The following is a 12540-nucleotide window of genomic DNA, read 5'->3' as shown; positions in this document are numbered from 1 at the left end:
ATCAGAAGGACATGTAGAGTTGGAGGGAGAAACAGGGACCACAATTTTATCTGCTCAGGGGATCAGCATCCTCCTTATTGAATGAAACATGACTTCTTCCTGCCCCAGCGCTCAGGTGCTCACGTGGCCGGGGTACGTTTCAGCATCAACTCCTAGGAGAGCTGCTGTTGTCCATGTGTGGCCGGGATTCCCAAGGAGCAGGTTTCCAATAGTACCCCTGATGCAGGGAGATGGGTTCGTGGGCAACCCTGAGAGCTGTTTGCGTTTTTGTTTATGGAAGGGTCGACCGTTTCCTCTCCCTGGCTTACAGTAACCTTACATATCCAGGTGTCGTGGGGCCCAGCAGAGGGCCGCCGGCTCCGCAGTTTCTGAGATGTGTTGGCTCACAAACAGTCCAAAGGTAGGCATGACTGGATGCAAGGCTCCCATGATTTCTTTGGAAAGGAATTTCTTTCTCTATTTCTCACTTGGTGTTTCCCTGGCAACAGTGCCATTCACAGCCCCCATGTGGCTGCCAGACCTCCATCCTTCCAGATCCGAAGCCAGGGCAAAAGAGCAATAGTTTCTCTTCCAGCTCCGGCAAAATCCAGTCGAGACTGGCCCAGGGAAACATGATATGCTGACCGCTGAGGCCCAGGTCATGCATTTTCTCGGGAACTATCTGGGCAGAGAGTGGCCAAGAGGGGGTCCCACTGAGGAAATGTGGGGCAGTGAACAGAAGACCACTGAGAAATGGCCCAAACCATGGAATTCACAGCATCTGGCTTAGGTCCAGAAACTCTTGGTAGGGTCAAAAAAAAAAATTTTTTTTAAGATTTTATTTATTTACTTGAGAAAAAGAGCAAAAGAGAGAAAGGGTCAGATGGAGGGTCAGATGGAGAAGCAGACTCACCATTGAGCTGGGGGCCTGATGCGGGACTCGAGACTGGGGTTCCAGGATCATGATCTGAGCTGAAGGCAGACGCTTAACTGACTGAGCCACCCAAGTGCCACCCCTCTCCCAATTTTTAAAATAATTATGAATTCACAGAAAGTTGTCAAAAGTAGTACGAAAGAGTGCTGGTGAGTCCTTGACCCAAGTGTCCTGAACGGTTACATAAATCTTACATAATTACAGTACTATAGGGAGTCCAGGAACTTGACATTGGTACCATGTACTGTGTATAGTTCCACGCCATTTTATCACATATATAAAGTCATGTAATCACCAGTGTAATCAAGACATAGGACTATTCCATCTGTCACAAAGACTCCCCTCATGTTATTCCTACATAGTCCCTAACCCCTGCCAACCACTGATCTGTTTTCCATTTTTAATTTTGTCACTTTGGTAATGTCATAGAAATGCGATTTCTTTGTGTTGCTGAGTCGTACTCCACGGCATGGATATACCACAGTCTGTTTAACCACTCGCCTGCTGAGGGGTATTTTTGTTTCCGGTTATGGGCTATTACAAATAAAGGGGCTGTACTTACATGGAACATGAGTTTTTATTTCTCTGGGGTAAACGCCCAGGGGTGCAGTTGCTGAGTCGTAGGTAAGTGTATGTTTAGTTTTTAAAGCGGCTTCCAAACTATTTTCCAGAGTGGCTGTGGCATTTTACATTCCCACCTTTAATGTATGAGAGAGCAAATTTCTCCACATCTTTGCCAGCCTTTGGCATTATTACTATTTTTTATTTTAGTTCCTCTTAATGCATTTAATGATATCCCAGTGTGCTCGTAATTTGCATTTCTCTAATGGTTAAGCCTGTTGAACACCTTTTCATGTGTCCTCACATATCCCCTTGGTTCGAGCGTCTCTTTATGTCTTTTGCTCATTTTCCAATTGGATTGTTTAATGTTTTGAGAGTTCTTTGAGCAGATTTTTCCAAGGTCCTTCAGTCTCACTCTTCCAAGCACAGAACCTGATCTAAGTCAGCTCTGACAAGCAGGGTCTTGACTCTAAATCCACCTTCCCTCGGCATGGAAGCAAGGACCCAGTTACTATGATTTAGCAAGGGCGTCCCCCGACTAGCTCACATCTGAAAATATTTTGCTCTATCCTCTGCTCTTCCCTGGCCAGGCCCTGAGCCGTACCCACATGCTATTTCCAGAACAGTCTGGACTCTGGCCTCAGATTCCTTCTGGATCTCAGCATTGGTTTTGTGAGCTGAAACCAAGCCTTGGGGAACACACCTCTCTTCCTGGATTTGCATGCTCTGGATGCCAGATGAACGAATGAATGAATGAATGAATGAACTAATCAATCAGTCGATGCTAGCGGGCTATTGTATGCAGCAGCCAATATGGGAATTATTTTTTTCCCCAAAAGCCAAAGAATCGATCAGAAAGCGCAGAAACTTAAAAATCGAATGTCCTAGAGACAACGGCCCCTTTGAACATTGCCACTTTGCAGCCACAGGAGAGAAAGGGAAGAATGTGGGCGGGAGGGCCTCCCGGAGGAAGTCTTGGGTACAGGGTTTACTGTGCAGGACACTGGCCTCCCCTGACGCACGTGGAGTCTCTGGCAGGGTATTTTTAACTGCCACATTGTAAAGTCAATATTTGCACTTTGATAAGTGTCCTGTCCGGTGGCTTGTTCTAAACTCTGGCCCAGGAGGTCACCCTAAGAGCCTTGGAGTGGTTTGTGAGAGAGAAACCAAGTGAGAGAAATATAGTCACCGGAGGCTGCCAGGCTCGAGAGCTGTGACAGAACACACAGTCACCAAACGTTGTGTCCCACGGCTCGCGTCACCTGGTCATGAGCCGTGAGTGGAATTTGTGGAATGGGCCGTTCTCTTGGAGTCACCCAGTACCCCGACAATGCGAGCACACGCTCCCGGTTTCATATAAGAGCCGAGAAGGAATGATCCTTCCATCAAGTCGGCAGGAGGGAGCTGTCGCTCGTGCCCCACTGCCTGCCAGCCCCCTGCCTTCTCGCTCCTTCTCCCGTCTCCTCGTCCTCCCTCCTGTGTTTAAGGCAGGGAAGAAGAGGGAGGAAGGGAAAGAAAGAGCCATTGTGCGCAGGTCACCAGGAGAGGTTAGAGGGAAGATAAATATGAACTATGGGGGGGAAGGATACTCTGGGTTTTTCATAGAATTCGGTTTTACTTCTTTGTCTGTTTTTCTCATCGAATACCCTTGTAGAAAAAAAAAGGCATTAAAGTATGAGGTAATGACTGTGAGGCCCTACCTGACTCAGAGAAAGTCCCTTTCTTGAACTGTGACATTTCAGGGTTTTCGGTTGCACGTAACACAAAGCCCAGCTCAAACGGGGATCAACAGGAAGGGACCGAGGCCCTCAGCCCTGGACGGGTCAGGAGCCGTGGTCTCTGGGCAGTGTTGATCGAGCCCTCTGCCACACATCTTCCTCTACCTTCGGTGCTGTCCTTTTCAAACTAAGTCTGGTTCCACCTTCGTTTCCTCTCCGGAGAGAGGAGGCCCGTCCTCGGTGCTGGCTGCTGGCCCATGACCAGCCCCCGCAGGGAACTGTCATGTGCCGAGTGGCCGAGGCCGGGCGTTCCTGAGCCCGGCTGGCAGGTGCACACGGGCTCACCCCGACAGGAGAAGGGGCGCGGTCGCCAAGCCTGATTCGCAGTGAAGGAAGGGGGCAGTCGGTCCTGGGGACAACCCCAATGTCCCCCTCCTCTCCCTCCAGCCACAGACCCACTACACATCCCCCAAAAATCTCCTTCTAATTCCTGTGCTGAGTAAAACTCCTTTAAGAGGGCCTCAAACCTCTCATTCCGAAACTCGAGATACAATTGAAATAGTAACAGTGTATTTACACTAAAGTGTGTCAAGGGAGTACATTTTTTGCTATTGTACGTGTCAAGTGAGCTAAGAAGTAATTTTATTTCTCCGTAATTGAATTAAATTAACTCATGAGCCCCAGTTTCTTCTTGATAATAGAAAATGAAATCTTTCTAATTCGAAGTAAATTCAATTACTTCTGATTTAAAACCCAGTTCTTTTTTTTCCCTTTTTTTGAAAAGCGCTGGTTAGCATTCAATGGCCCTTACCCCATGTGACTTCAAAATACCAGGACACAGTCCCCTGTTCCCACCCTGCCCCCTCTTTAGCCTTAATCTTCTCTTCAGCAATTCTGCTAAAGAATTTGACCTTTACAACACTGTCTGCTTTGGGAGGTTTTCCTTCCCCGGAGCTTCATAGTAGTCCTAGAAGAACAGGGAAAGTTTTTGTAACACACCATGGCAGGTACCAGCTCCCCAATGGGTCTGAGGGAAGATGGCTGCCAACCTACTCTATCTGGGAGCCAGTGAAAGCATTTTTCTGACGTGCCGTTGCCAGTCCATCAAGACCAGCAGATTCTGGGGCACCTGGGTGGCTCCGTCAGTTAAGTGACTGCCTTTGGCTCAGGTCATAATCTCAGGGTCCTGGGATTGAGCCCCTTGTCGGTCTCCCTGTTCAGCAGGGTGTCGGCTTCTCCTTCTCTTTCTGCTTCTTCCCCCAGTCATGCTCTTTCTGTCTCTCTCTCAAATAAATAAATAAAATATTTTTTTAAAAATCAGCAGGTTCTTTCCAAGAACTTCAACATATCAGGATAAGAACTGTGTCAAGATGTGACTGTAGCCTTGGGAAACCCAGTCCTTCTTGAGTAAATTCTTCAAGATTCTTCTCCTCCTCCCGCTCTTAATTTTCTTAGCCTTTCCCTGAGGGTAAGATGATCTTGGTTCCTGGCATTCCTATATATAACCTGGACATTCGTAAAGAGCGGGCAGTTAACTGCACCGTCCTCCTTGTGGCTGTTGGCCTCTGTCCTCTCTGCCATCCGCGGCCAGGTCCATAGTCCACCCCGGCCCTTCGGTTTCCCATTACACGCACAGTGATGAGGGCATTCCCAGTCCACTGGCCTTCTCCCGGCCACTCCTGCCCAGTCTCGGGCAGGAAGGGTCTGCAGGAAGCCCTGGGAAAGCTTCAGCAGCTCCTCCTTGTTGCTCTGACACAACAGGAAGCCCGGACGTGGCGGTGGTGGGTTTATCTGGGATTGTCTCCCGGCTCGACTTGCCCTGGTCTCCTGTAGCCCCTTGTGTGGGCGTCGGCTCTCCGTGAGCATATGTCCTTGCAGGATTCTTGGTGGGGACTAGAGGCCCAAGTCCCCTGCTCTGAGGTCCCCAAACCCTTCTGAGGGCTCCTCTCACCCCTACCCCTAGCACTTACACTTTCTGTCAGCCACTCTGACCACTGACTTCCTCTCTTTCTTGCTTTTCTTCCAGCCCAGCAAGGATTTTCTCCTATTTCTTTCTTTCTTTCCCTCTTTCTCCCTTTTTTCTTTTTTTCTTCTTCTTTCTTTCTTTCTTCCTTCCTTCCTTCCTTCCTTCCTTCCTTTCTTTCTTTCTTTCTTTCTTTCTTTTTTTCTTTCTTTCTTCTTTCCCTCTAAGTCTAGCTTAGAGGAAGGGAGGGAGGGAGGGGGTGGTTTACATAATTTTCATTCTTTTGAAAATATTTGTCACAGCATAAATCCTACTGCTTAGCAGTTTTGCTCTAGGTCTGGATGTTGATTTCAGTCATGTGATTTGAAGTATTTTTCTCAGGTTTAGCAGTCCCGTGGTAGAACTTTCTTACAAAATGAATGATATAGTGCACCCACGTTTGCTGGCTTTATTGGTTTTATCTCTATGAACACATCTAGCACAATTTCCCCCTTTGCTGGGGCTCCTGGCCCAATTTTCTTGAGGTGAATGCTGCTATATAAAGATCTAATATCTACTCTTTTCCTCAGAGATTCTCATTTTTAACTGAGAAAAAAACATGGTCTTGTCTGAAAAAGGCATCGCTTATATGGCAAATGGGAAGGCGTTTAGGAGTTAAGTGACCACCATCTCTGGTGCTGCAGTAACGGGCCGGTTTTGCGAGGCACAGATTAACCAAGCGTTGCGTAAACATCACATGGATTTGAAAACTGGGTGTGTGCTGTTGCCCTTTCCTGTCCTTTCCCGTCTCCTGTGGGGGAGCTGCTTCGTGAAGAGGCACCTTCTGTTTCTGGGCCCCTGGAGCAAAGGCTCAGTGCAGGGATGTCAGCTCCCAGTCGTGGCTCGACCCTTTCTCCTCCCCGTTGGGGTAACAGATACATGCCTCTTGGTTCCATCCATGCTTAACAGAGAGTAAATACCACTGAAATGGGGAAGAGTTTCCTTTGGATGAAAACCTGTGTGTAGTTCTGTTATATTTAGTACATTTATGTACTTTTCCACTTTTCTTGGTGGACGTGGGATCGAACATTCTAGGTAAATAAGCAATAAATGCACACATGATGAAAACCATGACTTTGAGGAACAAAGTCTAGGGAAAGGTTTTGTCTCCAGGGAGAGGAACGCAGCACGAACCGTCTTGAACTCACACGCCTGAACCAGCTTGCAGGCCAAAAGAGACCCTGGCGCAGAGAGGACCAGAGGATCGAGTCCTACGCAGATGAGAAGCCGTGCTCCCTCTCTGCCTCTGTGTCCTGTGACAGAGATGGTCCCGCCTGCGAGGCTGGATACTGACTAGCTGGTCCCTGAAGGAATAACACCCTACGCAGCTTCTCAGTGGACAGAAACGCGTAAAAAGGAAAAATTGTGAAGGAATGTACTTGCTTTTCTAGATGGCCATCAGGTACATTCAATTAGCCTGAAACAGTGACTCTCCATCTTCCTGTAGTAATAGCTCAGCTGTTGGCTTGGTTTGCGATTTCGACTTCCAATGCCCTCCCACCCGAGGGTACACAGAGTAGAATCTTTTTACAGTGTCATTGCTGAGATGACAGGATTTCCATGAAAACAGTCAAATGGTGATGCTAAAAAAAGCACTAATCATTGGAAACACAATCCAACAGGATAACCTAATCAAGTGAGGGTTGGCCTGGGTCCCAAAACCAGCACCATAAGGGGTTCAGCTATATTCAGCCTTCAAATGTAGATGTATAATTCACCCCTTGGAGATGTTTGTGAGAATTTTACAACACTATGCAAATAATTGATGGTACACCACAGTATAAATCAGAGATTAAGAGCACAGGTTTTGGAGTCACAGCCTTCGGTTTAAATCTCAGCCAGCCATTTTCTTAACCTCCTCAGGGTACTTTTACCGTGTCCAACTTTGAGCCTTCCCTCCAGCGCACTGTCAATGGCATACCCATGTGTCAAGAAATTCGTCCTCTCAACCCTGGGGGTGCTGTGATGGGAAAAGGATAGGAAATTCAGCATCATCTGAGCTTCTGTGTCCATCAATCATAGGTGTATTTTCCTCATGGGGTTTGTTAAAAGATGAAATGCAGATCCCCCCACAAAGCATTCAGCCTAGCGCTTAGCCAGTGATTACCGAATGACAGCCTGCCCCAAGAACACGGTTCTTGGCCAGCCATCCAGTTCAGCTAGCATTTGGAAAATGTCTAAGAGACAATTACCTCCCACTCCATCGCACAAAGAGAATCCTGAAAACCATGAGCAGCAGAGCCATCAGATAAACAGCTCCTTTCTAGAAAGGCCAATCATGATGGCCATTGGAACCAACCCTAGCTCTCTCGGTCCACTCACTCCTGAAGTCTTCCTCCTTTCACAGTAAGTAGCTGGAAGGCATAAACACTGCACTCTCCTGTTCCATTGGGAATAAAATAATTTCCTCAAATTTAGAGCCAGCTGCAGGAATGCACAGAAAGTATCAAGGCTGGGATGTCTTTTTTTCTTAAATAGTGTATCTATTGATGAGCTATTGTTTTGTTTCATTTTACGTATGGACAACTTATAATAGTTGACTTCACTGTTCTGTGTTTACTGTAGGGAAATTTTTTTAGGGTCAGAGGAATGGTAAGACTATATAAGGCAGAAGCATACTCAAATTAAAATGAACTCTTCAAAACCTATGGGAGGTTAAGCAATTTCCCAGAGAAACCCAGTGGAGTCAAAACCCATTGTCCTCTTCATTCTAAAGCCTGTTTCCAGACTGTTCCTACTTGTCTTCAAGGAGCCGGCTATTCCACTAGCTCTCCAAGCGCCACAGATGGGTGACTGGGGACCGTAGACAGAGGTGAAAAAGTCTCTGTCCCACCTTAGAGAACACTGTTGTGAAAAAGCCAAGAATGAGCTCCCAACTGTTGCGGAACATTTAAAAGCAACATACCTTGCAAAGGTTTTGTATTTAAAAAACAAAATGATAAGGAGAGAAAACCACCATCCTCTCCTATTGACCCGGTCAGCTGTTCAAATGTGAAAAATAATAACCAAATATTATATGTACTTAATTCTTTTTTAAAGGAGTTGGCACTCCATGTGGGAAGCTGTCAACTGAGTAGAAATTAAGGGAGTCTTACTTTAGCCAAGTTTTATTTTTGCAACAAACACACTCCTATGTCTGGAGTAGTTGGTGTCTCAGAGCAGGAATGGGAATCTGGAGGCTGGGTTTCCTTCTCTGCCACTTCTTAGCTCTGTGACCCCGAGCAGGGCAAAGAAAATCTCGTGTCATTCCGTCATTCTCCATTTGTAAAATTTTTGTTTATAAAGTTCAAGCATTCATGGCGTGACATTCAGAGACACAGGAGTCCAGTAAAGGAGATCATGCGTGGAAAGACCTGGCCCGTGTGTATACAGTAGGTACACAATAAGGTGGCATTCTGGTGTGAGTGTAGAATGCAGAGTCCCAGGATTTCAGAGCTGGTTGGAGCCTTAGGGGTTATTACCTATATTTCATGTGTCTTTGCTTACCTCCACTCTGACCCATTTGCACTGATTTTGCAGATTAAACTCTCAGAAGACAATCTTATCCTTGCATTTCCAACCTATGGGGGGGTGGGTGTGACCCTTATCAGAGCCCCCACGTGCTCATCGTAGCTACGTCACTCACCACGTGGCAGACATGACAGTTCTTCACCTGTTTCCCCTTGGCCGAGATGCCTTCACGTACACGTCCTCTCACGCTTCTGAGCTCTGTTTCCCCAGGACCTAGCACAATGTCTGATGCAAAGCAGAAGATCAGTAAGTAGTTGTTGTCAATGTCAACAGAAACATAAAGAGGTAGCCCAACCCCAGCGAACTTAGACTTCGTGGAAACATAATACGTTAGCAGAAAAGTGGGATCCTCATGGAACCTAGACAAAGGATGGGACACCAAAGGGCAAGGCCCCATCATTGATCTCCAGCACGGCTGTGGGGGTGTGCTTCGGGACCCTGCACCTTCTCATGCTGCTCACAAGGAAGGTGCGATTTCTGATGGGTGCTCTGCTCCTTGTCCTGTGTCTTCTTGCCCTTAAGACCAACCTGGCTCCTCCCCCAGGGGGCTAACCCCCTGAAGGCTGTACTTCTGTCTCCCCAGTCAACTGGCAGGGTTTGGCTATTGGGAGATGAATGATTGGAGGGAGGGGAGAGGGGAAGGCAGAGCCAGGCTGTTTCTCCTGTCTCTGATCTCAGACAGTGTGATGGTGGTTTTATCTTTTCTGGTGGCTAGATCATGCCTGCCACGTCTCCACCAGGCAGATCTAAACGCTCCTGGGGGTGGGGGTGCAGGTAACTTCATAGCGGCTTGGGAACTCATCCACTATTATATAACTGAACCCTTCTGTTACCTGCCCTGTGTTCGAAATACTTAGAGTAATTTCTGTTTTCCTGGATTGACCCTGCTGACGCTCGTACCGCTCTAGCTTGCACAGCTAACAAGAAATTAATACAGCAACAAGTACTGACCACTTACTTCAGGACAGAAACCGTGCTAGGCATGGAAGAGGCAAAAATGAATAAGGTGTTATCTTTGCCCTGGAGACGCGTAGAGTCTGATGGAGGAGACGGACATGTAAGCAAAGAATGTATGATGCAGGGAAACAACCTCACTAATGAAGTTTACTAAGTTCACAATGGTACGTGTCTGCAGACGGAAATGACTAGCCTGGGGGAGGGGAGAGTCAGGAGAAAAGAGTTTTAAAAAGTACGTCATTTAATATAGTATTTAGACAGTATACAGACTGGAAACTGCTAGATTCAATCTTGCCTCCATTATATATTAGCTGTATGACTGAAAACAAGTGGGTTGTTTTTTTTTTTTAAAGACTTACTATATCTCAATGTCCTTATTGGTCAAATGTGAATGATAATAGTAAAGACATCATAGCATTACGTAGAGGTTAAATGACTTGATGGATATAAAGCATTTAATACAGTGCCTAGCTCATGGCAAGCCCTAGATAATATTAGCTATTATCATGATTATTGTTGCTGGGACAGTGAGGGAAGTCTAGGTGTTCAGCTCCTAATGTAGTAGCTGGCATACAGTAGGTGCTTAAGAGATGCTAGTTGACTCAACGAATGAATTGACTACATAAATAGATGAGTGCATGAGTTTACCAATCGAATGATGAAGGATGGAAGAAGAGCATTCCAGGCACTGGCCAAAAACATGGTGGTTTGGAACACCACAAGTCTAGTTGGTTTGGATCCATGTGTCAGTCTCCTATGAGTTTGGTTCATGTGAGGTTTTGCCCCTGAACTCACCTCTGGCTGCAGGGGCCAAATCAAGCTCCCAGTCTGCAAAGTTGACTTGTCTTCTTTCCCTTTCTAAAGGCTCTTCTTTTCAAAGTCAGTAAAAGATATTCAAGGAAGGGAGTTCTGAATGGGTTGTGGTGGTGAGAGTAGGGTTGCCTGATGTAGCAAATAAAAATACTGGACATTAAATTTGAATTTCAGATAAACAACCAATAATGTCTAAACCTCACAATGGGTTTATTCTGAAGTCTGTGCCATGTACACACTGACCATGACCCATTAACATTTTTTTCCTAGAAGGAGAAATTGGCCCTTAATAAAGCATGCTTCATTGTCCTTGTTGCAATTTCTTCCTTGGGGGCCATAGAAAAGATTTACTTCCCAGCTCACATTTCATGTAATTCAAGGGCCCTTATAGCAAATGGCCCAAGAGCTAACTAGGTCAGGTCAATAGCGGTTCCCTCTAAAAGACCATCCTGGTCCTGCTAGACCTCACTGGTTACTCTCTGGTCTGAACCAGAAGACACACAGCATTTCGTCTTTCAAATTCATGTTCGACACTTGGAAACACTACCTTTCCTTTTTATCTGCCTTTCCTTTTCAACCAGGTTATAAGGGAGTAAAAACCAAATATTTTTATAACTTCCAAGTCCAGCACACAGTAGGTGCTCAACATATTGGGTTTTTTTAGTAAATCAGTACATGAAGAAAAAAATCAATATTCCCATTGGATATTGCTGGCCATCAGGAAGTGTGTTACCTAATGGACTTTGGAGTTACACTGAGTTTGAATTCCAGGTCCTTGCTCACATCTAATATTGGGCGCTGGGGCAGCTTACTTCACGTTCCCTGCTTTGAATGGGTACAATCCCAGTTGACCTCTCGGGATTGTTATTTGGATTAAGTTGATTAACTTTAGATTAATGAGCACCTGGGAAACATTTCCAACTAGAAGTTACACTTATCCTGATGGCAATTAGTAAGGTGCAGGGGACTGTTCCATAATATTCCGACTGCCATTTCATTCCCAAACTTCAACCACAGAAAGCAGAAGTCAGACTGGGTATGCCATTTTACATTAGCTCCTTTATTGGGCAGATTTACTATTTAAGGGAAAGCAATCTACAAGAGCAACCAGCCTCTCAATGATGGTTCGTGGTCATTTAATGAATAACCCATCACCTTAAAATAAGCAGAGAGAGGCTGGAAGGGAGGCAGGCGGCAAACAATTCCGTTGGAGTCACGTGGTTGTCGCTGCTCCCCCACATCCGTCTCCCTCCTTGTAGCACAGAGTTTTGAGTGACTGAAGCCAGTTTGGGCTAGGATTCCAGACGGGGAAAAGCAAATACGTAAGTCAGAGGTCAGGAGAGAAGAATAGGCAAGGGGGGAGGAAGAAATGCTGAGCTGATAATTGAAAGATAATGGATGTGGGGGTGGGTCAGAGCAACATAATCACGGGGGGAGCCAGACACCCCCAAGCTTTCTCAGACATCTGTTCAAGGACCAGTGTTACAACTTCTCTTAAAAGAAGGTCTATGGAGCAGGGATTTCTAACACTTGGGCCACCCAGCATGGAATTTTGGGAAATGGCCCCGTTGAGTAAAGCCATTAACAAATGACTTCCCTTTCATTTCCTTCACTGGCAGGACCTTCTGTGTATGCCTCCCATAGTAGTAGCAACTGGAAGGAGTAAATTTGCTGACAAGCATCCGTGTGTAGGGGCCACTGGATGGGATTTTTATCGTGCAAAAATGACCCCAGATGATTAGTTGCAGGGTTGACAGGAATGTCTGGAATTTCCCCTCCGTTGAGCACACCCAGGTTTCTGAGGGTAGTGTCAAGGTGAAGAACTTAGAAAAATAAGCCATATTGATTTCTCCACTTTTGTAAATATTTGAATTTTATAATAGGCCTCCCAGCTTGCTCTCAACAACATAGGAAGGAGGAAATCTGTGATGTAGAGACCGAGGAGAGGTTTTGAGGTTAGATTTTGACCCGACACCTAGCTCAACCATATTGTAGACATTTATCAGGGATTATGACCTAATCCCTCTGTGCCTCTGTTATCTCATCTGTAAAAATGGATACATCGA

General features: G+C 46.1%; 1 non-coding gene across 1 annotated transcript; it reads right to left on the bottom strand.

The window, feature by feature from the left end:
- Window positions 1-4464: 4464 nt before the first annotated feature.
- On the bottom strand, window positions 4465-4581 carry LOC116871882. The gene has a single exon (XR_004383547.1). It is a non-coding gene; the product is annotated as a small nucleolar RNA SNORA3/SNORA45 family (small nucleolar RNA).
- Between the last annotated feature and the right edge of the window lie 7959 nt (window positions 4582-12540).

Source organism: Lontra canadensis, unplaced genomic scaffold (genome assembly GCF_010015895.1).
Source record: "Lontra canadensis isolate GAN:19392208 unplaced genomic scaffold, GSC_riverotter_1.0 scaffold1, whole genome shotgun sequence".
Taxonomy (NCBI): Eukaryota; Metazoa; Chordata; class Mammalia; order Carnivora; family Mustelidae; genus Lontra; species Lontra canadensis.
This window is presented reverse-complemented; position numbering and strand designations above follow the sequence as displayed.